At 41.6% G+C, this 26892-nt stretch overlaps 1 protein-coding gene and 1 long non-coding RNA gene across 2 annotated transcripts in view; one reads left to right on the forward strand and one right to left on the reverse strand.

Moving 5' to 3' along the window:
- Positions 1-10260, reverse strand: part of LOC140458168 (proline-rich protein 5-like) — a 134048-nt gene extending 123788 nt beyond the window's left edge. Inside the window, exon 1 of the mRNA XM_072552363.1 lies at positions 10110-10260. The gene's annotated coding sequence lies outside the window, so the exon portion shown is untranslated. The remainder of the gene's footprint in view (positions 1-10109) is intronic.
- A 116-nt stretch (positions 10261-10376) lies between these two features.
- LOC140458169 (uncharacterized) lies at positions 10377-25262 on the forward strand. The gene is made up of 3 exons (XR_011953446.1): positions 10377-10520; positions 16344-16613; positions 25072-25262. It is a non-coding gene; the product is annotated as an uncharacterized lncRNA (long non-coding RNA).
- Positions 25263-26892: the final 1630 nt, after the last annotated feature.

The raw sequence follows: 26892 nt of genomic DNA on the forward strand, positions 1-26892 counted from the left end.
TTTGAACTTCAGAAATTGGCAGTTAGACAGGAAAGTCAGCTTCAAAGGATGGAGATGAAGGCTGAAGGTAAGCTTAGTGAGGATGAGCAAACCTATGGTCGCTCAAAGCCTGGTGAGGATCTGTTTAAATTTATTCAGGCATTGCCTAAATTTGATGAATAAGATTTGGAAGCCTTTTTCATCTCATTTGAAATAGTGGCTAAACAAATGCGGTGGCTGGTGACCATGTGGGTTTTGTTGATCCAACCAAAACATCTAGGTAGAGCTAGTGAAGTATTTGCTTCACTATCACAGGAGGAATGTTGGGTGTATGAGGAGGTGAAAAAAGCCAACTTAAGTGCATTTGAGCTTGTGCCAGAGGCCTACAAACAATATTTCAGGAATCTATGGAGGGACCTGGGCAAACCTAAACTGAGTTTAAAAGGATCAAACACAGTAATTTTGACAGGTGTATAACGGCATTAAAAATAGAGCAAACCTATTACGCTCTTAGAGAGACAATTATTATGGAGGAGTTAAAAAATTCACTTCCCAAAATAGTGAGAACTCATGTGGAAGAGCAGAGAGTTAAAATGGCAAGATTAGCAGCTGACATGGCTGATGATTATGAGCTGGTCCATAAATCAAAGTTTGGCTTCCAGAATCAATTTCAATCCGTGAGGGATAGAAATTAGGGAAAAGAGAAATTCTCACGTGGAAAAAGAAAGATAGATCTCGGTGAAGATCATAAGGATAACTTAGGACTTGGTAAAAAGGAAACCTATGAAGCAGAAAGAGAAGTTAAAAAGTTCTGGTGTTTTCACTGCAATAAAGCAGGCCACTTGAAATCACAGTATTGGTGGGTTAGAAAGAACACTGGGAAGCCAGCTGTAGAAAAACAGGATAAGCCAGTGAATTCTGTTGGAGTAGTAATGGAAAGCACAGCGGAGGCTAGAAAGTTGCATCAGAATGTACAAGCTGGTTGGAGGTTGTTTAAGAAGAAAGTGCCAGATCTTCTTAAACCATACAATCTGTGAAGGTAAAGTTTATTTGCACAGGCCAAGAGCTGCAGGTAAAGAAGTTACAATATTAAGAGATACAAGATCCTCTCAATCTTTGATGTTGAAAGATGAGGAGATATGTATGTCTGAAAGACCACTGCCAGCAAAGGGACTAGTAATGGGAATTCATGGTGAGGCAAGTAGTGCTCAATTATATAAAGTGAGGTTAGAGTATTCAGTGAAGAGTGGAGATATTGTGGTATGAGTACTGGACAGACTCTCAGCTCTAGGAATACAATTTGTCCTTGCTAACAACATAGCTGGTTCACAGGTAGGAGTGCTGCCCACTGTGGTTGAAAAGCCAGTGGAAACTCAGGCAACTGAATTATTGCAGGACACACATCCTGGGATTTTTACGAAGACTGTGTGGTAACAAGGTCACAAAGTCACCAGTTGAAATAGGAGAGTTCAAAGAGAACAGATAAGAAAGTTGAAGTGGAATTAGCAGAGACCCTGTTTGATTAGATGGTTGGGACAAGCTAGGAGCAGATAGATGACAAAGCAGACATCTTCAGCTCAGATAAATTAACTGAGTTACAGAAGAAACATGAAAAATGTAAGCAATTATATCAAACGGCTTACATGGAGAAAGAATCCCAATGTATCCTTGAATGCTACTATCTTAAAAATGATGTCTTAATGAGGACATAGAGACCATCACATATTCAGGCAGGTGAGAAATGGTCAGAAGTTCATCAAGTCATACTGCCCGTGGATTATAGAATGGAGGTGTTGCGAGTGGTGCACGAGCTACTTCTAGGGGGTTATCTAGGAATGAGAAAAGCTCAAGCTAAAATACAAAAACATTTTTACTGGCCTGGACTGCACAAGGATATAGCTGAATTTTGCCAGACATCTCATACATGTCAGGTAATTGGAAAACCACAAGCAGTAATAAAACCCGCACCTTTAATACCTATTCCTACACTTGAGGAATCTTTCACAAGAGTCTTAATTAATTGTGTATGACCCCTATCTTAAACAAAAAGTAGGAATCAGTATTTGTTAACAATAATGGATGTGCCCACTAGATTTTCAAAGATTTTCATTACGTAATATCACAGCTAAAAGGATTGTACAGGAGTTACTCAAATTTTTCATTAGATATGGACTATCCACAGAAATACAATCAGAACAAGGGTCAAACTTCACATCAAAGTTATAGATAGCTTAGGAATAAAACAATTCAAATCTACATTGTACCATCCTGAATTGCAGGGAGCGCTAGACATTAAAGACGATGTTGAGGGTTTATAGTCAAGATTATCCAGATGTTGGGATAAGGGAATTCCATTTGTACTTATTGTGATCAGAGATGCACCAAACAAATCAACCAAATTCAGTCCATTTTAATTAGTTTTTGGGCATGAAGTGAGAGGATCGTGAAAATTTATTCAGGAGAAATTAGTATGTCAGAATTCGGAGACTACATATTTGGACTGTGCGTCAGATTTTACAGAACAATTAAAAGAACGGGAAAGTTGATTAGGCAGCATTTAAAAGTATCACAGCATACAAAGACATAGGAAGCAGACAAGAAATCAAAAACTCACAATTTTGGTATTGGGGATGAGGTGTTAATGTTACTTCCATTGAAAGCAAGGCTTAGTGGACCCTATCAAGTTGAAAGGAAATTGAGTGAGGTGAACTACTTGATAAGGACTGCAGACAGAAAGAAATCTCACAGAGTGTGTCATGTGAATATGCTCAAAGGGTATTTTGTCAGGGAAGGAAAGCCAAAGGAAACTGTGTTATTAGTTACAATACAGAGTGAAGAACCAAGTTCCGAGGATTCTGAATCGGACATTCCTCAAATTACATTGTTCAATGAGGAAGTTGTCATAATGTGGGATAAATTATTGAGTTACCTTCCAGAGGAAAATCAAAATGACCTGAAAGAGTTAATACTATCACATGGAGAGATATGTGGAAATAAACTGGAAAGTACTAACCTAATTATGCATGAAGTAGATGTTGGAAATGCTGTTCCAATTAAACAACATCCTTCTAGGCATAACTCTCTAAAGTTCGCACAGGTTCAAAAGGAGATTGAACAAATGTTCCAAGATGACATAATCAAAGTGAGTTACAATGACTGGAGCTCACCCATAATAATGGTACCAAAACCAGATGATACCCAACAGTTATGTGTGGACTACTGCAAAGTCACTGCAGTTACAAAGACTGATGCATATCTGATTCTGCATTTGGAAGACTGTGTTGAACAGGTGGGACAAGCAACTTATATTTCTAAGTTGGACTTGCTCAGAGGATACTGGCAGGTACCTTTGTCAGAAAGAGCAAAGACAATTTGGCTTTCATATTGGCGAATGGACTGTATCAGTTTTAAGTCATGCCGTTCGGTACGAAAAAATGTGCCAATTACATTTCAGAGACTAACCAATAAAGTCAGTTCCAGATTACCCAATTGTGTAGTTTATATTGATGACCTGGTGATTTTTAGTCACACATGGAGGAACATTTGCAACATTTATCCAAATTGTTTAGTCAACTTCAGGAGGCAGGCTTGGTGATAACCTGCTAAAAGTTAATTTGCTAAAGCCCAAGTCACCTTCCTGGGCCATATTATTGGACATAGACAAATGGTCCCAAGGGATGCAAAAAAAGGTAATTTCCCATACCATCAACAAAAAGAGCAGTACTTCAATTCCTGGGATTGAATGGAATTTATCAAAAACTTGTGCCAAATTTTAGCAGTGTGGCTGCTCGACTCACTGAATTGCTAAAGAAAGGCAATATTAGTGAATTTTGAGAAGAATTTTAGCTCAGGTTGAGGTTCTGGATGTAGGTTTGCTCGCTGAGCTGGAAGGTTCATTTCCAGACGTTTCGTCACCCTACTAGGTAACATCTTCAGTGGGCCTCAGGCGAAGCAGTGTACATGATTCCTGCTTTCTATTTATATGTTTGGGTTTCTTTGGGTTGGTGGTGTTATTTCTTGTGGTGATGTCATTTCCTGATAGATGGGGTCTAACTTGTTGTGTTTGTTGATAGAATTCTGGTTGGAATGCCATGCTTATCGAAATCCTCGTGCGTGTCTCTATTTGGCTTGTCCTAAGATGGATGTGTTGTCCCAGTCGAAGTGGTGTCCTTCCTTATCTGTATGTAAGGATACTAGTGAGAAAGGGTCATGTCTTTTTGTGGCTAGTTGATGTTCATGTGTCCTGGTGGCTAGTTTTCTGCCTGTTTGTCCAATGTAGTGTTTCTTACAGTTCTTGCACAGTATTTTGCAAATAACATTAGTTTTGCTTGTTGTCTGTATAGGGTCTTTCAGGTTAATTATCACTGTTTTAGTGTGTTGGTGGGTTTGTAGGCTACCATGATGCCAAGGGGTCTAAGTAGTCTGGCAGTCATTTCCGAGATGTCTTTGATATAGGGGAGAGTGGCTAAGGTTTCTGGATGTGTTTTGTCTGCTTGTTTCAGTGGATAGTGGATTGTTAGAAAGCATTTGACAGCCTGAAAGCTGTGTTAACCACTGCTCTGGTATTAGTCACACCTAATTATGAAAAGCCATTCAAGGTGGCTGTCGATGCAAGTGATGTAGGTGCCGGTGTGGTCCTCTTGCAAGAAGGTGATGAGAAGATAGAAAGACCTATCGGGTATTTCTCCAGTAAATTGAACACTCATCAGCAGAAATATTCAACAGTTGAGAAGGAGACTTTGAGCTTGGCATTGGTATTGCAACATTTCAATGCTTATGTTACCAGTCATGTATCTGAGACAGTCATACACACTGGTCATAACCCATTGAAGTTTGTGGAGAAACTTAAGGTAAAAAATGCCAGACTGTTTAGATGGAGCATGTTGTTACAGCCATTCAATTTGAAAATTGCGCATGTGGCAGGATGAGAAAATATTATTGCTGCTGCATTGTTGAGACTTGAATGAGAAACGTAGGCATTCAGTGACAGAATTACAACACTCTGGGACAAAATATAGTTGTGCATGTTTGCATTATTATAGTCAATGTAATGTTTATTTGTACTGTAATGTACTAACAAGTTAAGATTAAGGGGTTTTAAAATGAAGCCATCTTTGGATATTAATAATATAACTACTTGAGAAAGCTTTCAAGTTTAAAAAAATCACTGTACAATGAAAGGGGAATGGCCAGTTCTCCCAGCTCAGCTTTTCTCTGGTTTGGTTTGGTTGTAGCAGTCAGTCAGTTGAGAAGCTGCTGGACCCAAAGAAGCAGGTCTATGCTGATCCTTCCTCTGTCTGACATCTCTCCTGCATTTTTGATAAGGGATGGCATTACAGCTGTGCTGAGGGAGTATATTCCCAGGAATACATCCAGGGAAGTTATTTGGGTGGAACTGAGAAATAAGAAAGGGATGATCACCTTATTGGGATTGTATTATTGACCCCCCAATAATCAGAGGGAAATTGAGAAACAAACTTGTAAGGAGATCTCAGCTATCTGTAAGAATAATAGGGTAGTTATGTAGGGGATTTTAACTTTCCAAACATTGACTGAGACTGTCATAGTGTTAAAGATTTAGATGGAGAGGAATTTCTTAAGTGTGTACAAGACAATTTTCTGATTCAGTATGTGGATGTACCTACTAGAGAATGTGCAAAACTTGACCTACGCTTGGGAAATAAGGCAGGGCAGGTGACTGAGGTGTCAGAAGGGAGCACTTTGGGGCCAGCGACCATAATTCTATTTGTTTTAAAATAGTGATAGAAAAGGATAAACCAGATCTAAAAGTTGAAGTTCTAAATTGGAGAAACGCCAATTTTGACGGTATTAGGCAAGAACTTTCAGAAGCTGATTTGAGGCAGATGTTCACAGGGAAAGGGATGGCTGGAAAATGGGAAGCCTTCAGAAATGAGATAACAAGATTCCAGAGAAAGTATATTCCTGTCAGGATGAAAGGAAAGGCTGGTAGGCATAGGGAATGCTGGATAACTAAAGAAATTGAGGGTTTGGTTAAGAAAAGGAAGGAAGCATATGTCAGGTATAGACAGGATAGATCGAGTGAATCCTTAGAAAAGTTTAAAGAAAGTAGGAGTATACTTAAGAGGGAAATCAGGAGGGCAAAACGGGGACATGAGATAGCTTTGGCAAATAGAATTAAGGAGAATCCAAAGGGTTTTTACAAATATATTAAGGACAAAAGGGTAACTAGGGAGAGAATAGGGCCCCTCAAAGATCAGCAAGGTGGCCTTTGTGTGGAGCCACAGAAAATGGGGGAGATACTAAATGAATATTTTGCATCAGTATTTACTGTGGAAAAGGATATGGAAGATATAGACTGCAGGGAAATAGATGGTGACATCTTGCAAAATGTCCAGATTACAGAGGAGGAAGTGCTGGATGTCTTGAAATGGTTAAAAGTGGATAAATCCCCAGGACCTGATCAGGTGTATGGGAGAACTCTGTGGGAAGCTAATGAAGTGATTGCTGGGCCTCTTGCTGAGATATTTGTATCATCGATAGTCACAGGTGAGGTGCTGGAAGACTGGAGGTTGGAAAACGTGGTGTCACTGTATAAGAAGGGTGGTAAAGACAAGCCAGGGAACTATAGACCGGTGAGCCTGACCTCGGTGGTGGGCAAGTTGTTGGAGGAAATCCTAAGGGACAGGATATACATGTATTTGGAAAGGCAAGGACTGATTAGGGATAGGCCACATGGCTTTGTGCATGGGAAATCATGTATCACAAACTTGATTGAGTCTTTTGAAGAAGTAACAAAGAAGATTTATGAGGGCAGAGCAGTAGATGTGATCTATATGGACTTCAGTAAGGCGTTCGACAAGGTTCCCCATGGAAGACTGATAAGCAAGGTTAGATCTCATGGAATACAGGGAGAACTAGCCATTTGGATACAGAACTGGCTCAAAGGTAGAAGACAGAGGGTGGTGGTGGAGGGTTGTTTATCAGACTGGAGGTCTGTGACCAGTGGGGTGCCACAAGGATCGGTGCTTGGCCCTCTCCTTTTTGTCATTTACATAAATGATTTGGATGCGAGCAGAAGAGGTACAGTTAGTAAGTTTGCAGATATCACCCAAATTGGAGGTGTAGTGGACAGCGAAGAGGGTTACCTCAGATTACAACAGGATCTGGACCAGATGGGCCAATGGGCTGAGAAGTGGCAGATGGAATTTAATTCAGATAAATGGGAGGTGCTGCATTTTGGGAAAGCAAATCTTAGCAGGACTTAAACACTTAATGGTAAGGTCCTAGGGAGTGTTGCTGAACAAAGAGACCTTGGAGTGTAGGTTCATAGCTCCTCGAAAGTGGAGTCGCAGGTAAATAGGATAGTGAAGAAGGCGTTTGATATGCTTTCCTTTATTGGTCAGAGTATTGAGTACAGGAGTTGGGAGGTCATGTTGCGGCTGCACAGGACATTGGTTAGTCCACTGATAGAATATTGCGTGCAGTTCTGATCTCCTTCCTGTCGGAAAGACTTTGTGAAACTTGAAAGGGTTCAGAAAAGATTTACAAGGATGCTGCCAGGGTTGGAGGATCTGAGCTACAGGGAGAGGCTGAACAGGCTGGGGCTGTTTTCCCTGGAGTGTCGGAGGCTGAGGGGTGACCTAATAGAGGTTTACAAAATTATGAGGGGCATGGATAGGATAAATAGACAAAGTCTTTTCCCTGGGGTGGGGGAGTCCAGAACTAGAGGGCATAGATTGAGGGTGAGAGGGGAAAGATATAAAAGAGACCTAAGGGGCAACTTTTTCACGCAGAAGGTGGTACGTGTATGGAATGAGCTGCCAGAGGATGTGGTGGAGGCTGGTACAATTGCAACATTTAAGAGGCATTTGGATGGGTATATGAATAGGAAGGGTTTGGAGGGATATGGGCCTGGTGCTTCCAGGTGGGACTAGATTTGGTTGGGATATCTGGTTGGCATGGACGGGTTGGACCGAAGGTCTGTTTCCATGCTGTACATCTCTATGACTCTAACCTGTGTTGGATTTTTCCTTTTTCTTTGCCAAGGGGTATTTATGGGGACTGTTGCAAGTATTTGGAACAGCATCATTGAGTTGGGATAGTCTGTTGGGTTTTCGGAGAGGTTAAGTTATTCTATGTTCTGTTCTCTTTTGTGTGTGTTTCATTTGGTAATCTTGCAAATAAATTCTGTTTTGGTTAAAACTATGTGGTTGGGCCAACTGCATTACGCTGGAATATCTGCATTACACCTTCTTAAAACAACTAGCAAAGTTAGTGTCCAGGCTACTTTCTTGAAATATTTTGAGGGGGCCTGGCGTGGTCCATAACATTCCTAAATGCCTCCTTTTAATATTCTGTTGCACTTTACATTCAGCAAATATGTAGGTAACCCCATTCATAAAATCAGGGCAACCCAAAGTGCTTTAATATCCCACAAAGGACTTCTGAAGTGTAGAAAATGCACCTGCCAATTGCAGATTGCAAGCCCCACAATTAGCAATGAGATAATGACAGTATATTGAGTTTGAGTAATGTCAATGGAGGATTAAATAATACCCAGTACATTGAAAAAAGCCATAAACTTCCTCAAAATGGTACAAAGGATATTTTATGTTCACTGTGGACAGCAGATTGGGATTTAGTTTAATGTGTCTTTCAAACAACCTGAAGGGTTACACCCGAGGTGTTGACTTCTCCACCTCCTGATCCTGCCTGGCTTGGTGTGTTCTTCCAGCCTCCTGCTGGTCTCCCTGGGATTCCAGCACCTGCTGCTTTTTTTTTGGCTCTATTCAAACAACCAGCTGTCATAAGTGCAGCTACTCAAGACTGTTAGCTTCAACTTAGCGTTGCCAACAGAAGACTGATGTTATGGAGCTCATAAAGTTATTGAGGCCATTGTTCCCTAATGGGCAAAGTATAATCTAACCTATAAATTTACTCTGCCTTCATTATTATCAATTGGAACGATATTTGTGCTTATGAAAGCAGATTATCAGTGCCAATAATAAAAAAAAGAACAATTGTAATGAGTCAGTGGTCCAGTGCTCCCAGATAATGTACAGTATGATGCAGAACAAAAATCTTTACTCTCAATAATTTAAGAGATGTGCAAAAGAAGGAAGGGTGATGTGAGAAACAAAACAAAACTGAACCTTTTTTAATGCACTGGAAACACAGATTCAGTGAGACATTCTAGACAGCATTGGATGGTTATTGCAATAGAAATGGTGTGCAAGGATATAGGGTGAGGTGCAAGGGAGGCGCTGGGTAATGATGCTCCTTGGAAGAGGCGGTGTGGAGACGATGGGCCGAATTGCCTCCTTCTGTAATACCTCCGTCATTTTAAGCCACCACCTCGGAACAGTGCCCCCTGCTGTATTAATGGTCACAGCGCAGCCCATCCTTCTGCTCTCCGACCGACTCACAGTGTCGCGTTTACTTAAATGAGCCCTGCACTCACCCAGAGCTAGCTCCATATTAACCAGATCTCCCCTATTCTCTCCAGCTTCTCTCTCCTAGCCTGCTGCCCAGAAGCGAGACCTTACTCGAGGTTGGCTCGGATGTGAACTCAAACTCTTGAGAAAGGTTAATCTGCTGTACAACCCAGTCCCCCTGGATTCACAGACCCTTCAGTGCGATGAAAGTAAGTGCTGTGGGAAACACGGGAAATGAAACAAGGTCAAAACAAAAACAAACGCATACGGACTTTTTAAACATTCAGCTCCGACCATGGGGACCGATCTTTCAAATGAACTTCACCCCACCCCAACCAAAAGGGGTGGACAGTAAAACAGATTCATTATCCAGCACTTATGCAAATGGAAACTGCATTCCGATGCATTTAACACAATACTGCGGTGCCAGGGCAAGAGCTGAGATTGTCCCAAAAAAAAACCTAATCCCAAATATTCCAGCTTTAAATTCATCCAGGACATGGGTCCTGGGTGCTGGGGAGGGGAGATGAAAGCCCTCCAACAGAACCTAATCATCCCAGCCTTTTATCCTTGACACCTCCCCGAGCGTCCACTGTGAGATTCCCGAGCACTCGTTTTCAGCAAAGCAGCGATTTGTTAGTGGCAAGGTGGGGGGGGGGGGGGGGGAGAAAATACAGCGTGTCCGCCGACAACATGCTCCAATGTTTCACCTACCGTAACTTCCAGCCGCTGCAGACAGCAGCAGCGAGTTACCAACAGCAACAGTCATCAGCGGCTCCTGCAGCCCACTACAAAGATGGGATTCATCCAGCGAGTGTTAATTCACCAACTCCGTCAGTTTCACCACCATCAAGGAAGCAAATCCATCCGGGAGAAAGGGGTTTCCCTCAACGTCCGCTTATACGAGAACAGTTCTGTCTTGTCCCTGCATTTGAATGACTCTCCATTCCTCCCTCCTTCTGGCTGGTTTTGCAGCCGTCCGGTTAGTGTGAAGATGTTTTGAAAGCGGGAGGGGAGAGCGGTAGGGGTTTTCAGTGCTAACTGCAAACTGCACTGGAGTGTGGCCAGGAGAGGAGACTTCAAGGCAACATCCGCCCCAAACCGCAGCGGCATACAACACAACTGGTACGTCAGAACGAAAGGCCAAGATATGAATGTGATTAGCTTTCTACAGCTTCGTTTTCTCTTGTCTTTTAATGCCATAAAAGCTCTGCTCATCTAGCTCTTATTATTGTATTCGTGACGGCAGGGGTGCTCACAAAGGGTGGTTTGTGAATTTGCCATCTACCCTAGGGTGCAGCTTTTATTTAGCAGAATCTCATTGTGTTTGTAAATTGAGTTTAACACTGTCATTTTGTCACTTCAGCAACTTGTCCTTCTGCTACACTTTAATGCCCTCAAGCTCCCCAGGACTGACACCAGTACAAAGACTGATAGTCAACGAAGGGGCTGAGTAACCAACACATCTTTGTCAAAGAGGTGGGGTTTCTGGAATTCTTGAAAGGATGAGAGAGAGCTACAGAAAGATTTAGTGGACAGAAATCCAGTGTTCAGGAACTGGACCTATGAAGATGTAGCTGCCAGTGATAGTTGGAGTCTAGGAGTATCTACATGAAGGCAAATATGGAGGAAGGCAGAGTTCTCAAAAAGTTTCAGAGATAGAAGGGATTTCAGAGATGGGTGGATCTGATGGATGCCAGGAGGAACTTGAAGAAGAAGATAATAATTTTCAAACAAGGCGTTAGAGGAATACATGATGAATGGGGCTTGAAATGAGTTAAGATACAACAGTAAATGTTTGGATTAACTTGGATTTCTGGAAGTGGGAAAACATTGGGATAATCTTGAGGTAATAAATACACAACTGAGGGTTTCATAGTAGATGATCTGAGGCAGATGCAGAGATGGGCAATGACATGGAGAGGTGGTGGCAAGATGGAGTTGGGTGTTTTCAGTGGAGATTTTGAACCTGCCGTATCTTTAGATAATGTCAGTGAGGAGTGGCAGTATACAGAAGAGAAATTGGTGGCAGCCCAGGATTGATCTTTGGTTGAATCCACAGATTATGGTGAAGATCCACATAGAAAAGCTACTGTGGGCTATTTGGCAATCTCTGAATGGATAAGAGTAGGGCCATTTCAGGGCAGTACCAATCAGTACTTTTTTGTTTATTCTTTCATGGGAAAGAATTCTTTCATTTGGGGCAGCACGGTGGCTCAGTGGTTAGCACTGCTGCCACACAACACCAGAGACTGATTCCATCTTCAGATGACTGTGTGGTGTATGTATATTCTCCCCTTTTCAGTGTGGCTTTCCACCTCAGTCCAAAGAAATGCCGATTAGGTGGATTGGGCAATGCTAAATTACCCAGAGTATGTCAGGTAGATTAGCTCTGGGAATTGCAGGGTTACAGGGATAAGGTGGGTCTGGGTGGGATACCGTTTAGAGGGTCAGTGTCAACTTGCTGGATCAAATGGCCTGCTTCCACATTGTAAGGATTCTATGATTCTATAAAGATGATGTAATTGACAAGGCCAGCTTTTGTTGCCCTTGAACTGAGTGCCTGTGAGACGATATTTGATGGCATGATGAGTAAACCACATTGCTCTACATCTGGAGCCACATGTAGGCTAAATCAGGTAAGGATTCCCTAAAGGCATCAATCAACCAGATGGTTTTTACACTATTCGGCAACAATTGTGATGATCACCATCATCAAGGCTGCTTTATATTCAAGGTTTCCTAATTGAATTGAAATACCACCATGCACTAGCTGCTATGAGTCAAGGGTAAGGTCAGTGTTCTCAAAGAGTTTTAGAGCTGGAAGGATTTCAACGATGCTAGAAGTAAGACCATGGTGGAATTTGAATAAAAAAACAAGAATTTGTGAAAATTGCATTTTACCAGAATGGGATTTGAACTCATATCCAAAGAGGATTGGCCTGGATCCTTAGATTACTAAAGTAGTGACACTACCACTACACCACCACCTCCACTACAGGAAGACACTATGGTCAACTACATCAAAGATTGCACATAGGGCAGGAAGGATAACGATGATTCATGCATGGTAGCAGTGTCAGAGGATTTTATTTGTGATTTCGCTTTGGGTTATTTCAATGCTTTGGCAGTGGTGGGAACTGATTGGAGAGTTTCATTGTTGCCATGTTTAAGCATGGTGTTGTGGGTAAGATGGGTAGGAAGGAGAAGTTGGAGATGGGACAGTTGCTTACAAAACATAGAGGGGTCAAGGGATGAAGGCAGGGAGGAGAGAGAACCTGAGGAGAGGGAACTGTTTCTAAAATTAGCCAGCATAGTGGCCAGCAGGGGAAGTTGAGTCATCAGCTGTTTGGTACTGGGATAGGGAGAAGAGAGTGGGTCTTTCCAACGTGATGAGCTCCAAGAATGTGTGTAAGAAGGTGTGACATATGTTAGGGAATTAGGTGAGTTTGAATTGGTAGGGAAAAGGTCAGGACGACAGAGGCTGGATAGGTGCTCTCAGTCTGAGAGAACATAATATCTATAAGCATCATGTAATTGGCATCGAAGGTGAAAGCAGATGGTGAAAAGGAGATTTACATATACAATCAATGTTAGAATGCTATTGCGTGAGAGTCATTCTTCAAAACCTTCACTGCCTGTGTGCTAAAGAAGTTTCATGTTTCCCTGACTGCAAGTTGCCAATCCTCATGACCTCAACAGGGTTTAAGGTTGGTTGTGAATGATCATGTACAGTTTTGGCAGTGGACAGTAGAACCCAATATTGTTTGATGTCTTCTGGCAAGGTTGTGTGAAAAATGGCTAGAGTAGTTATTCACCAGGTAGACATACATGCCACATGTTATTGGGAGTTAGACTTAGCATCAGGAACAGAAAGACGCAGCACTGTGAAGTGACTGACATGACTGAAGAATCTACATTAGCAACCCTAAAAGACCTTTGAATCATTTTGAAAGACTTTTGAAAGATAGATACTTCACAAATGAAAAAGATGTCTCTTAAAGCTTTACCTAATAGCAGCTAGGTATCATTCAAATGTCCACTTCCATGCTTGGGCCACCCTTCATTGGTGAGTGGGAGCAAGAACAGTTTTCAGCCGGGAAAGAACTCAAACGGTCAAACTAAAATGACATTAATTGACACCTGTTTGCAGGGACATATGGAGGACATGAGGATACAGGACAATTGAAAATCCTATTACCATCAGTGGTTGTAATTCAGTTTGGCACCCCTTTCACCTGTCATAGAACAAGTAGCAAGATGAACATCACTCCAAAGATTTAACGATTTTCATTATTTAAAACTGCAACAATGAAACATTACTCTCTTTATCCCTTCTCGTTTCACAAAATTATCTCCAGTAATTCTGTTGTAAGTATTCACACCGATAAATAAATGTGAAATAATGAATACTTGAGAAAATCTGAATTCAGCCAGCAAACCTATCATTTTGTTACTCACAAATCAGAGTAGTTTGTTAACTATTGAGTAATTTGAGGCTGTAATTAATGGTGAGTGTGAATAGTATCCAGAGCAGATGATTGAACTGATAAACAGCATTGTACTCAGAAGTGCTTTGTTTGAAAAGTCAACTTGCACAATGAAAACCAAATGAGTCCTTCAGTTTATTTTTATGACTCTCGATAAATGTTTCAATGTTTAGAGCTGTTGACCTATTCCATAGGTATGCAATGAAATGGTGCACCCAGTGTATCTTTTAACAATCTCCTAGATATTAAGGAGAGACACCACGACCTGCAAAGCATTTGCAAAATAGGAATCATGTGGCTTATATTTGAATGATCTTCCTTGTAAGAGTTTTGTGTGTACCTTCGCTTGTGGCTCTTTGATCTTACTGAAACTTGTTGGTTGTCCAGTGCAAAGAGTTGACCTCAACCAAGTGTTGCAGACTGGCACATTCCAAAGTCCAGGACTATGTGTTGAGGGATGCACTAAAGCTGCCACCAAGGAACAATGGGGAAAGCTATAAGGTCTTTCTCCCAAAATGAAATGATGGACTGTTAACATTTCGAGACTCCTACATTACCTAAATGGGAATGTAAATAGTTTCCTTTCATGACCAGAAAACACCTTTTTGCTGCAACTGGATTGAGACTATAATGAGGAATGTCAAAATTCCACTGTATTTTCTGCAAAGTCTGTACAGACCTGTTTTGTACTTGTTGTATTTACTTATAGATAATTTATCAATAAAGTAAAAAAATACTAGGGAGGATTCGGTGCCTGTAGTCAGTGCACCATAATGATATGCCTGTAAGAAGTTCTAAAACACATGGGATATAAAAATAACATTTATTTCACCAAGTGCACATAGATTTTATATAAATTGCTTCCTCAGAGTTTCTACTCTTCCCATTTAATTTCCAAAATAAACTAATACAACTTAAACCTCAAAGATAAGCAAAATAGTGTAATTTTTCAAATATGTTGGGGAATGGAAATATTACAGTTTGTATAAACGTTTCTCTAAAAGTTTTGTGTGGCTAAGAGTATGTTATTTACAAGATGGGTGAAGAATTACTTGTAACCTGATGCCCTGATTGCTACGTATAGCTCAATAATCATAAGTGTGAGATAGAGAGAGAAAGGAAAAGAGAGGGCATGAGGTTTATCAAGTTAAAGCCAAAGACTGAAAGACAGGCTTGAGAAGTTGAGAGATAAAGGATGATGGAAAGAGAGAGACTAAGGGAAGCATAGGGGTTCTGTACAATGAAGGGCTGAGGCACTGTGAAAGAGTGAAACAGTGCAAGATAGACTGCGTTAGAAAGTCTGAGAGAGAATTGTGCAGTACACGAGGGAATAAGGTGGCTAAAATTGAGGATTATAGTTATTACATGTGGCAAACAGGGTTATCATTTTTTATGGTGAGATAGAAACTAGAAAAATGCGTTAGAAAATGAATAAAAAGGCAGAGTACCAGACATAATGAGAAAGTAGAAGAAATGTAAAAGGACAGAGCTCGCATTGAAATTTTTGAAAGACATTTCTAAAGTATGTTTGGACTTTGGATAGTACTTTTTGGAAGATGGAATAACATTGAGAGGTGTGAGTGAACAAAGAGGTCTCAATATTGTGAGAGATGGAAATTTCTTCATAAGGAGTTGTTGAGCATGGTTACATGGAATATTTGAGACATAGACTGACAGATTTATGGGAAAAAAAATTAATAAGTAGAAGTTTACCAAAGCCTGCTTCCTTTATTATTATTATGTTTTCATCACACTTTATTGTAATTACATTCAAATTTGTTGCAGCCATAGATTCAGAAGAAAAACAATTAATTAATTGGTTTAATTTGTTTCTGGTAGAGTTTTTCCAATATACTAGCCACTATATATTGGTCACCAAGTGCACATATCACAAACCATTGCTTTCCCATTGTTCTATTACTGTGACATTTAAATGTATCAAGTATCACAACAAAGCTTTCTTGAATATGACACTGGATCTTATTGCACAATGGTAGTGTTCCTTCCTCTGGATTAGAAGGCTGAGCTCCATATCTCATCTGCCTGAGAGATGTGTCATCACACGCCTGAAACGACACCACCTTCGTAAGAGATTCAAACTTGCCATAGCAATTGCTGCTAGGGGCTCATTGTGGACAATTGCATTTAGAAATGCCTCTAGGTACTCACTGAGGAGGTTTCAGTATTTGTTGTCTTGCACTTGTCCTGCTGTGAGGGAACATGGCATTGCCGTCACTTTCAAATGCTAGGGGTACTGAGCATGTTATGTTTACTGCTATTGACTTTGTGAGCAGGATCTCTGCATCTGAAACACATCAGAAAATTGACACACGTTGTCTAAAGTTCACCAACACATGACCAACACATATTCCACAAGTTCTTTGAAAATTCCACCTAAAAGGAGTCTGTACTATGCTACTCCGCCTTTGAGATACTTTTAATCAAACTATTCCAACAGGTTATGACTTCCCTTTGAAGCTGAGAGGATTTGAAGCTGGGACACAATCACTGTGCCATAAGGTTCCCAAACTTTAACCCAGAGTTCTGGATTATTGATCCAGTGTCACGTCCCCCTGCTCTACCTTACTGAAGTCTTCAAGAGAAAGAGAGTGACTGGTCATGGACAACTTGCCAGGTGTCTTACTCTGTCTGAATGAGAAATGAAAAAATGACACGAGGCCAGGCAGAGCAACATCAACTGCAGCAGAAGACAGGGACAAGAGATGAAGTAAGTAAGTTTGGCATTCTTCCACTCTTTCCTGAGTTTAATACTAATTTGAGTAAAGGAACCTCTACACCCAGGCCAATAAGCTTGCATTCAGGCAGTTGTACACCATCTACTTTAGTCATCTGCCATGTGACAACCAGGACCCCATATACCTTCACAGGAAAAGTGAGAGATGTCCATATATATTGCTTCATGAAAATTTGGTCTAATTAGCATTGAGTGCTCAACCTGGAGGTTTCTGGTTTAACACATGCAAGAAGACTCAAGTTATTGTAATCAGCAATTTGGAGCAAAATTACGTGCTTGAGCAGAGTTTCAAACAGACATATTTTACAAACACGGTTCTTCCTTAGTCCTTGTTTCACCCTTTGGTCAAAATCTCCTCCAATTATTTCAGATGTGTCAAGAGTTCTACCTTGACCAATGTGGGATTTTACGCTGATTTACAATCAACGAATAGCCAATAGAGAAACCTCAGAATTGAGTTTCAGTCATACTGTTAGATATTTTTATGTAAAATAAAAAATTAAATGAGTAGTTTTTGGTAACTAAGAGGTTAACAGCTCTTGCAATGTTTGAAGTAATTTTCCCATCCCCAGCTGGGTAAACAAACTCAATCAGACACCGATGAAGTGCAGACAAGTGTCTGACGTTAAAATATGTTCAATTTACACCCATGGTACCAAGTAGATCCATCGATAAGCTTCATTCTGAGAAATTCTAATTGACCTTGACAGATAAAACGAACATGTTCTACCATTTTATGGACATGAGGAAATGAGAATGTGTCTCCATTTGATAGATTGTAGTATATGCTTAAGTGCATTAAATATTCCTGCAGGAGAAGGAGAAAGCATGTTTGAGATATTAGTTAATGTAACATTGCAAATCTACAGATTAAAATTCTTAATGCAAGTGAGGGTCAAAGGAAACTGAATTGTAAACTTTCACAGAAATTTATAAAGAATTTATATAATTGAAAGTGAAAAGATATGTATAAAAATGTAGCTGCAGTGTGGCTAAGGTCACCAGAGAAAGGTTGGTAATATGATGTTGAAGTGGTTGCTTAAGTGACATGTCAGTGAGGCAAAGCTGTACAATAGCCTAGAACAGAGCAAAATCTCTCCATGGGACATTTCCATTTTAGAATTTGGTATTTCTTAGAATCTTTGTGATAATTTGTTTTCTTAACACGTAGCAACCTACAAATCAAAGAAATGCTGACAAACAGTTTTAAAGAAGCTGACAGGACAAGAAAAACTGTACAACCTAAAATAGCCTTGATTAAAGGCACATGACCAAGACTACTGCATCATTAACGTGGAAGTTAAAATCCTCTTTCTGACACTGAATTTTGGGGTTTTATTAGAAATCAGAAACCCAACATCCTGTGGCATAACATAAAAAAAAGAAATATTAGGAATGGGAAGGGAACTTAGTTATGACTTAACCAGCATCTATACCCAAATGTTATTATACAGACAATTTTGCACTCAAGTGCAACAAATATAGTCAAGACATTTTTGAAAATGGAAGAAAATTCTGATATTATGAAATACAATGTTGGAAATTTCTAGGAATTTTTATTGTGATGTATGATCTCTGGAGTAAGCAATAACTCTGAAAGGTAAATTCGAGCTGAAAGAATGACTTGTCAACATTCCATGTTTTAAAACTTTTACTGTTACAAATGACTGGAAAAGCACTGTTGACTAAACATTATGTTCTTTTTGTCAGTAATTTACATTTAAGTCACAGATAAAGCTTGCCTATTTAACTTTGAATATGAACAGAAATCTTCCACTATGATTATATGTTATGCTGTCCCTTAAATGGACACTTCATCCTCTAGAACCTGTCTAAAATTAGTCTCCTCAATTTCTGATGGCTTGCTTCTTTTCACTTTCCCAGTCAGAAATCAATTTCACTGAGTGTAATACTAAATATTCCTTCCCTGTCACTGAAAGTAGGTAAATCTTTAGGACTCCTTTAAATCCTCATGAACTGTTGGCTTTAATTTTAGTTTGGCTAAGTGTCAACTTAATTGATTTTAATGAGAGTTTTCACTGTGAGCTCAGGTGAGATATTCCGCTGTATCTTAAAAATTCACCTCATTAGGTATTTAACCTGCCCCACCGCCTTCCTTCACACCCAATTCCAGCCCCACTAGCTACATTTGGGACAGTTCAGCACTGGTGGGATATCCTAGAATGGACTGGCATCCTTGGTGCTGGTACCAAGACAAGCACTGATAGCCCAGACATGTTATGCATGGTTCCTGACATTTGCTCAGCATATTGGCACCCCGCTTTGTGGGGGAGGGACCTGGAGGTCCTGGTGGACAGAGTAATGCAGACAGAGGATTTTGTCTTACCCCAGGATTGGTAGAGGACATCACAGCACTAGACCTTGCCAAACCAGCCTGGTCAGTGCATCCTCGGAGGTGGTGGAGGAATGGACACCAATGTAGGAAGGGGTCAATGTCCTTCTCTGCTCCACCAGTATAAGTGCCGCCATCTTGTTTCTGATGCCTCACCCTCACACTGTCTCTGCGGCTGTTCTTACCTCCCAAAAAAGGCTCATGCTCCACTACTCACACTATTGCTGCAACCCCTTCTCTCACTCCCTGTCACTCACTGCAATCCCCAACCACACTAACCCTACATGCCGTCTGTGCTCCCATCTCATTTACTTGGGACACCGCCCCACCTGTAGTAACAGTACCAGCTGTGCCACCCACTTCCATCTGCCTCTCTCATTTCAGGAAAAGATTCACAAACAAGGAAAAAAAACAGTGGTGAGCTGCCTGACATCTGCCTTTTCCCCTGTTATGTGGAGAGAATTCTGACTGTGAATGCCCCAAGTGGCTGACAGACCCTTTCTAAAGAAGGCTCCCCCTACTGTGGGACCCCCAGTCGAAGGCTATCCATTGTGACTTGATGGAGGCACACTGATAACCGCATCCAGCTTCCTGGCTTTGAGTCTGCACTAAATAGCAAAGCAATACAGCCCTACTGTCAGCCTAGTCTCTCTGGCTGAGGGTGCAAAGCAGAAAAAGGCAAGGTGTGGCAAAGCAGTGATGCTACAAGCATCCAGATAGGCTCATATTGAGTGAGTACTACGGTGGTAAAAGGACAATTTGGAGATGCAACCTGGTCCACAATATTCTTTCTAAGCTGTGCACTTGCATCTGCTTCAAGGTTCTATGCACGGTGATTGGTGTCAGCATGGCATTTGCAGCATTGACTTCCAGTTACATAGGTCATTGCAGCGCACGGACCTCTGAAAACTACAGGGAATGCTGCTGTCCAGTGCATGAGCTAGGTGCATGTCCTTGATTACAGTAACCTTGCTGTAGCATCACAATGATAGTTACCAATGCACTCTGAGGAGCAGCATTGAAGTTCAGGAAGTGTACTGTAAGTGGATTGAAGTGTGATGTGCAGGTTCTTAGAGGCTTTCCCTGAGATGTTGGGATCCTGGTGAGCATCATAGAACTCCTCTGGAGCAAATGGTGATCCGAAATCGACAAGTACCTACAGTGACTTCCAGGTTCAGAGTCAGAAATCGCACAACACCAGGTTACAGTCCAACAGGTTTATTTGAAACCACAAGCTTTCGGAGAGTAGCCACTTGGTCAGGTGTAGTCAGTGTTCAGAATTCTAGTTGTCTAGTTTGTTTGTGTTGTGTGGTATGATGGGAAGCTGTGTGTGAATGGCGTGAGCTGTATGATTAATTAGGTCATTAGCAAGCAATAAAATGCCCTCAATGGCAACTTTGCAATCCATAATGAGAATCTTGCCTCAATACCGAAAATTTAGTTCAAAGGGTGCAGTGAGTCGTCCCTGTTTGCCAGACTTGTCATGTAATTCTGCTATCATTCTCACTATAACCAATATCAGTTCGGCTCCTATAAGATTCTGCCCTGTCTCTTCAATCTGAATGTGAGTATAGTGAAGAGCAACATTTTTCTATTTAAAGTGTTCTTTACTTCTCGGACAACATCACTTCACACCCCAACAAAACTACAGCTATCTATTGAGTTGTAGATATTTAACATGAAACATTAAACATTAAAACTGATCTCAGAAATGATTTATTTTACCCTCTTCCCCTTGGCATTGTAAAGCACAATAGATTTGTATCGAGATATAAATGCTAATTAAATATCTAATCTCAGAAGTAAATGGATTAACAGCATAGCTGTTTATAACCCTACACCTATAATACCTGTATGGGATTTCAGGAGACTCAGAGTATACACATCGCATACCAACAGGCCACTACTAATGTCCTGAAACATAAATATATTGCACCTTCTGAACATTCTTTTGATCTCCACCAATCAGAGCACCAAGACTTGCTGTCAAGCAGACTGCAGACCCCGGTCATAAAACTGCTGCCCACATATAAGAATTTCACTTACCAAATGACACATGAGAAAACTATAAACCTAAAAATGCTAACACTTCCTGTACCTTGCATTTTGAAAAATATTGTGATTCTGCATTTGGAACAAGAAAACTATTTCAATGACTCTGCAGTTGTTACAAGTTACCATTGAATCCAGAATTTTGCAGCACCTGAAGGAAACATTCAGGGAGTAACTGTGCAGAGGCTGTAGCTTCTATTGGAACAGCACCAAGATCTTTGATGAGTCTCTTCTTTTTCCTTCTAAGCATCAGCCATTAGGAGCACTGTACCTCTGAATCGGAAAGTTGTGGGTCTCGGTCCCAAATGAGAGTGGGGTCTTGTGGAAGTGAAGGCGTCTTGGCAGTGACAGATCTTTCCCCATGATCAAAGACCTTTCAGTGAAAACCACATCCACTGACAGCTAGACGCCCTTCTCTATTCGGGGTGGGCCACTGAGGTGGTGCTGGCTGCTCCTGGGATTGAAGTGGGACCCAAAGACAAGACATCAATAGCAGATAGCAGACTGCCGGGTGAGTGTTGCTGAGATGGGGAAAGGGTTCAGCAGCAAACAACAGGGTTGGATTTTAACAGCCTACACAGAGCCCCCCTCCCATCCACACTGCCCCCTTCATAATCTCTCGATCAGTCGCTGAGTGCCTTTAAAGGGAGGGGCCCCTCTTCTGAGAGCCTGCAAACAAGTACTCTCCCAACCCCATCTCAGTGTGTGCTGGGCTCACAACAAAACTGGAGGTGTTCATTGCCCACATTAACTCCTCAGCATTGGGGCGGGAAGGACAATTCTGGCCTTTGCCAACGTGGACTTAATTGGGGTGGAATCTGGAGTGTGCTTCCTTCCCGTAATGGCCTCTGCCACCAACTTGCCCTGTGAAAGGACACAAGATACTGTCCTAGGAGCTGAGCATTGAACACTCTAGGCTGACAGTATAATACAGCACTGAGGGAGTGAATTACTGCTTGAAGTGACGACTTTCAGATGAAGATGATAAAACGTTACGACATGGGGTAAACCCACCTGACTAATTTAAACCAGCAACACAGAAAAGAAATATCCCGTGCAGTAATCTTTGAAGATCTGACAGGCCAAGAACTATTTAAAGTAAAAAAATTAACAACTTTATTTCTTAAAATATAACAGCGAATGATTAACTAACAACTATTTACAACTCCTTCCTCTAACCTATCTTTTACTTTCCCTTCTATAATACTAGTCCAATAAAACCCCCAATTTAGATTTACTGAAAAGTTCTAATTTCGAAACCAGCCAGCGGTCGAATCGTTTTGTTGCAGATTTGTTCTCCAGGTCGGTGTTGATGTTTTTCTCTGTGCAAACTCCTTCTCCAGACAGGTACCTCTCCGAGAGTTCTCACTAGCAGTCTACAACTTTTGGTCTTTTGGCAGTTCTCCCCTCAACTGTTCAATTTTCCACGGTCTTATACCCCCAAAGCATTGGATTGTGTCATTGGCTTTTAAGATTGTCAATATACACTCAATTCAAACTTGATTGGAGTTTGTTTTTTTGGGGGTATAATTTAAACTGCTTTTGTCTCCAGGCAACCAGCTACCCTAACTGCTAGATGACATGTTACATTGTATCTTGTTCAGAACACTTGGTGCTGACTGCTAGTTCTGCTAGTTTTTAACTTGCTTCTTCATAACCAAAGCAATGTCGCATCTTTTGTATCTAGTCTGAAGAACTGGGATTTGCCTCTGATATTCTGGCCAACATTGTTCTCATAGATCAATATTGTTCTGATCACATTGTGGAAGCTGTGTTTGTGAACACACTTGGCTGCTTTTAAAGCGCACCGTGACATCCCATGACCATGAAAGATGCTATATAAATGTAAGTTTTTCTCTTTTTCAAAGATTGGTTGATTTGGTACTTTATGTTGTAGGAATGAACCATGAACTATTGGATTATTTCCCAGTGAGGAAAAAATAATGAAGGAAATTAATATTTGCTAATCACGTGTTAAGAGTTTTACACTTCATACCACATCCATGGGTTTCCCAAGCATCTGTAACTTCCCAGAGGCAAGCAAGATGAGAACCCAATTGAGGAGTGGAATTAATCTTAAAACAATACTGCAATAAATATTCAGTACTCGCAGCTGCTTTCTTACCTGATGGTGGGAGGGGATTCACAAAACCTCTGCTGAGAGTTTACTTCCTGTGCTATTAAGAAGTTTTCTCAATTTTAGCTAAGCCTGGTGTGTTGCTGCCTTAGATTGGGCTCCGGTTGGGAATGTGACCATCAACAGCAGCAATGGTGGCAGAGTCGAAGAGCTGGACACTAGAGAAAGCAGCAGCAAAGAAAGGACTGACAGACTATGGACTTACAGACAATACTGTCAGAGGAGGACAGGCAGAGGCTGGGTTTCTCTAACACATCAAAACAGCAGTGTATTAGGAGGCCACCTGGTTGGGTCAGGTGGTGTCAGACATCTGCAGCATGTTGCTGGCTGGAGCGAGTGGTTACATGTGGTTGTCAGAAACATCCCAACCTTTTAGCTTGTGGATCCATCTAGGGCTCTGTCATAGACAAATCTCCCAGTACCGTAGCATAACGATGCATAAGACAGATAACTGATGGGATTTTTTTTTTCTCAGGACTGGCAATTACGTGACATTTTCCTATGATGATATTAGTCTGAGTAGGTGGGTATTTACACTTAATACTTACATTGATTTTACTTAAGTACAGGGTGCACTCGACAACGGACACTCTTCCATACATTCCAGAGAAACCAGGAGTACTGATTGACTGCGAGAGTGTTCCCTCCAACAATGTGCAGCCAAGGTGCAACTCTGAATAGATCACTCTGCAAGCACGTGCCAGATGCCCCAGGAGCTACCTTAATCCATTCACATAACACCAGGTTATAATCCAACGGGTTATTTGGAAGCATTAGCTTTTGGAGCACTGCTCCTTCATCAGGTAGTTGTTACACAGCTTCTTAAGTCTTCTTTAAACTTCCTGCTCCTTAATTTAAATCAATGTCCCATAGTAACTGACCCTTTTTACTAAGGGGAGGGTTTATTCCTATCAACACATCTATGTCCCTCATAACTGTGTACACTTCGATTAAGTCCACCCTCAGTCTTCCATGCTCTAAGGACAACAACTCTATTCTATATAGGTTCTCTCTATAGCTAAAACACTCCAGTCCATGTGACATCCTGTGAATCTTTTCTGCATCCCCTGCAGTGCAATCACATCCTCCCTGTAGTGGGGCGACCAGAACTGCACATAGTCCTCAAGCTTGTGTAGAGACTTGTCTCTACATCACTGGCCTGACTACTGAAATGCTCGGGACAGCTATCCGCTGATATCCCAGTGCAGTACTACAGATGGAGTGCTGCATTGTCAGAAATAAGTACAGGATCTTCTGTTCTTGTTAATGGTGGGCAGGTGGTGGAAAGGACATTTAAAGTATGCCCCTGCACACCACTGCCTTTCTGCCTCAATCTGAACCAAATGTTGAGCAGAATGGCCTAGGGCCCATCACTAACAGTGTCTGTCAGTGAACACTTAAAGGCCTCATCCTGCTTCTGGCATTGATCTGACTGCATGTGGCCTGCTGCATGTCATTGGTCCTCTCCTGGAGTGGGCAGTTCCTCCATTAAAGGCATTGATGCCCAGTCAAGGGACTAGATCATTGGGAAGGCAAGTGCCTCCTGAGAATCACTCACTCTTTTGCCCTCTTCATGTGAGCCTCGCCCCATGAAAATGACCCCCCCCCCACCCCCCACTCTGTGACCTGAATCAGCGTCAATCCTGGGATTCCGGGGTGGGGTGTTGGGGGATGGTGTGGCACGGATGCAGCCTTCTCAGTACCTCCAAAGGAAGATCCACCTGTGACTCTGCCACCACCTGATTGGTATTTGCTTTGGCAGATTTGGCTCCCAAAACGTGGCATTGTGGGTCTCTGCAGCTATCCAGCTGTTGGCACATCACCAATGGTTTCACCGGGGCACACTGTGGTCACTTGGATATGATCTAAATGCAATCCTTTCTTTTCAGTGGAGCTATTCGCCTGGTGTCAGCTGAATGAAGAGGTTGTACCATCCTTTCGTCAGCATCTGAAGCATAAGACTCCTATCTCCTGAGCAAGAAGCAAGACAGTGCAGCGGGTGTTAAAAGAAAGGCTTGTGATTTGTTTTTGTTGCTGTAAAAACACCAGGTTAAGAAAGAATTAAATTGCGAATCATTAACTCCTGAAAATCTATGTGTCTGTGATGGGCCATCTCTACTGCTGTGGAATTTCAAGCCACTCTATTTCTATTAGAAGCATTGTATAGCTGTGTTGGATCTTTGATAACAGAGAACTGAACATAGGAGTTGGGAGTCATGTTGTGGCTATAGAGGACATTGATTAGGCCACTGTTGGAATATTGCGTGCAATTCTGTTTCCTTCCTATCGGAAAGATGTCGTGAAACTTGAAAGGGTTCAGAAAAGATTTACAAGGTTGTGCCAGGGTTGGAGCCAAAGGGAGGGGTTGAATAGACTGGGGCTGTTTTCCCTGGAGCAAAGGAGGCTGAGGGGTGACCTTATAGAGATTTATAAAATCATGAGGGGCATGGATAGGATAAATAGACAAAGTCTTTTCCCTGGGGTCGGGGAGTCCAGAACTAGAGGGCATAGGTTTAGGGTGGGGTGGGAAATATATAAAAGAGACCTAAGGGGCAACCTTTCACTGAGGGTGGTACGTATACGGAAAGAGCTGCCAGAGAACATGGTGGAGGCTGGTACAATTGCAGCATTTAGAAAGCATCTGAATGGGTATATGAGCAGGAAGGGTTTGGAGGGATATTGGCCAAGTCCTGGCAGGTGAGACTAAATTGGGTTGGCATGGACGAGTTGAGCAGAAGGGTCTGATTCTGTGCTGTACATCTCTATGACTTCCCCAGGCAGCTCAAGAAAGAAGTGATGGAGGCTTGTACAATTGCAACATTTAAAAGGCATCTGGATGGGTATATGAATAGAAAAGGTTTGGAGGGTTATGGGCTGGGTGCTGACAGGTGGGACGGGATTGAGTTGGGATATCTGGTTGGCATGGACAGGTTGGACCGAAGGGTCTGTTTCCATGCTGTACATCTCTATGACTCTATGATATGAACAGGCACAAATTATACTGGAGAGCTGGAAATGAAGAATTTCAGCAGAATGTACGACGTTCAGGGCTCCATTCAGTGACCATCTGATCTGACTGTTCAGTCGTCAATTTGACCCTCATCTCACTGCCTTTGTTGGACGCACTGTGTGAGTGATGAGCCAATTCTTTCAGCATTGTTAATGATTTTGGACATTGTCAGTACTGCACTGCCAAAAGATGAACAGCACTGGCTGCAGAATGTTGAGAGATGCGGAAGAGGGCAGAACAGGTGCTTCCTGTTTCATGGGAACCTAAGAATGTTCTTAGCCATGCGGTTAACAAAAGAATCCCAGGTTTTCCCTCCATGAACCCACAGTATAAATGGCTTCACATTCAGAGGACCAAAGGCAGAGTGGTGCTCAGTTACTGTTGGGAATTTGTTTAGCAATGTAAATACAGGGAGTTTTTAACTCTGTTCACACTTAAACTCTTTCAAGCAACTGGAATCTTACTTACGTCTGGTATTGGCCTGTGAACTAAGCAGACAGTATAGTACACGCAAGTGATAGAGGAAGAATGGGAAAATTACAGTTTAAAAATGACTTAGAGTTTTCAAACATATTTCTGTGTACAAAGACAACCTTAAAAATTAATGGATCTCAACAGTTGGCATTAGCCTTTTTTACATAATGTACACATAATCTGTTGATTTTATTTGTGTTTTTTAAGGAGAGGCTGAAGGATGGTG

This window comes from Chiloscyllium punctatum, chromosome 32, assembly GCF_047496795.1.
Source record: "Chiloscyllium punctatum isolate Juve2018m chromosome 32, sChiPun1.3, whole genome shotgun sequence".
Classification (NCBI taxonomy): Eukaryota; Metazoa; Chordata; class Chondrichthyes; order Orectolobiformes; family Hemiscylliidae; genus Chiloscyllium; species Chiloscyllium punctatum.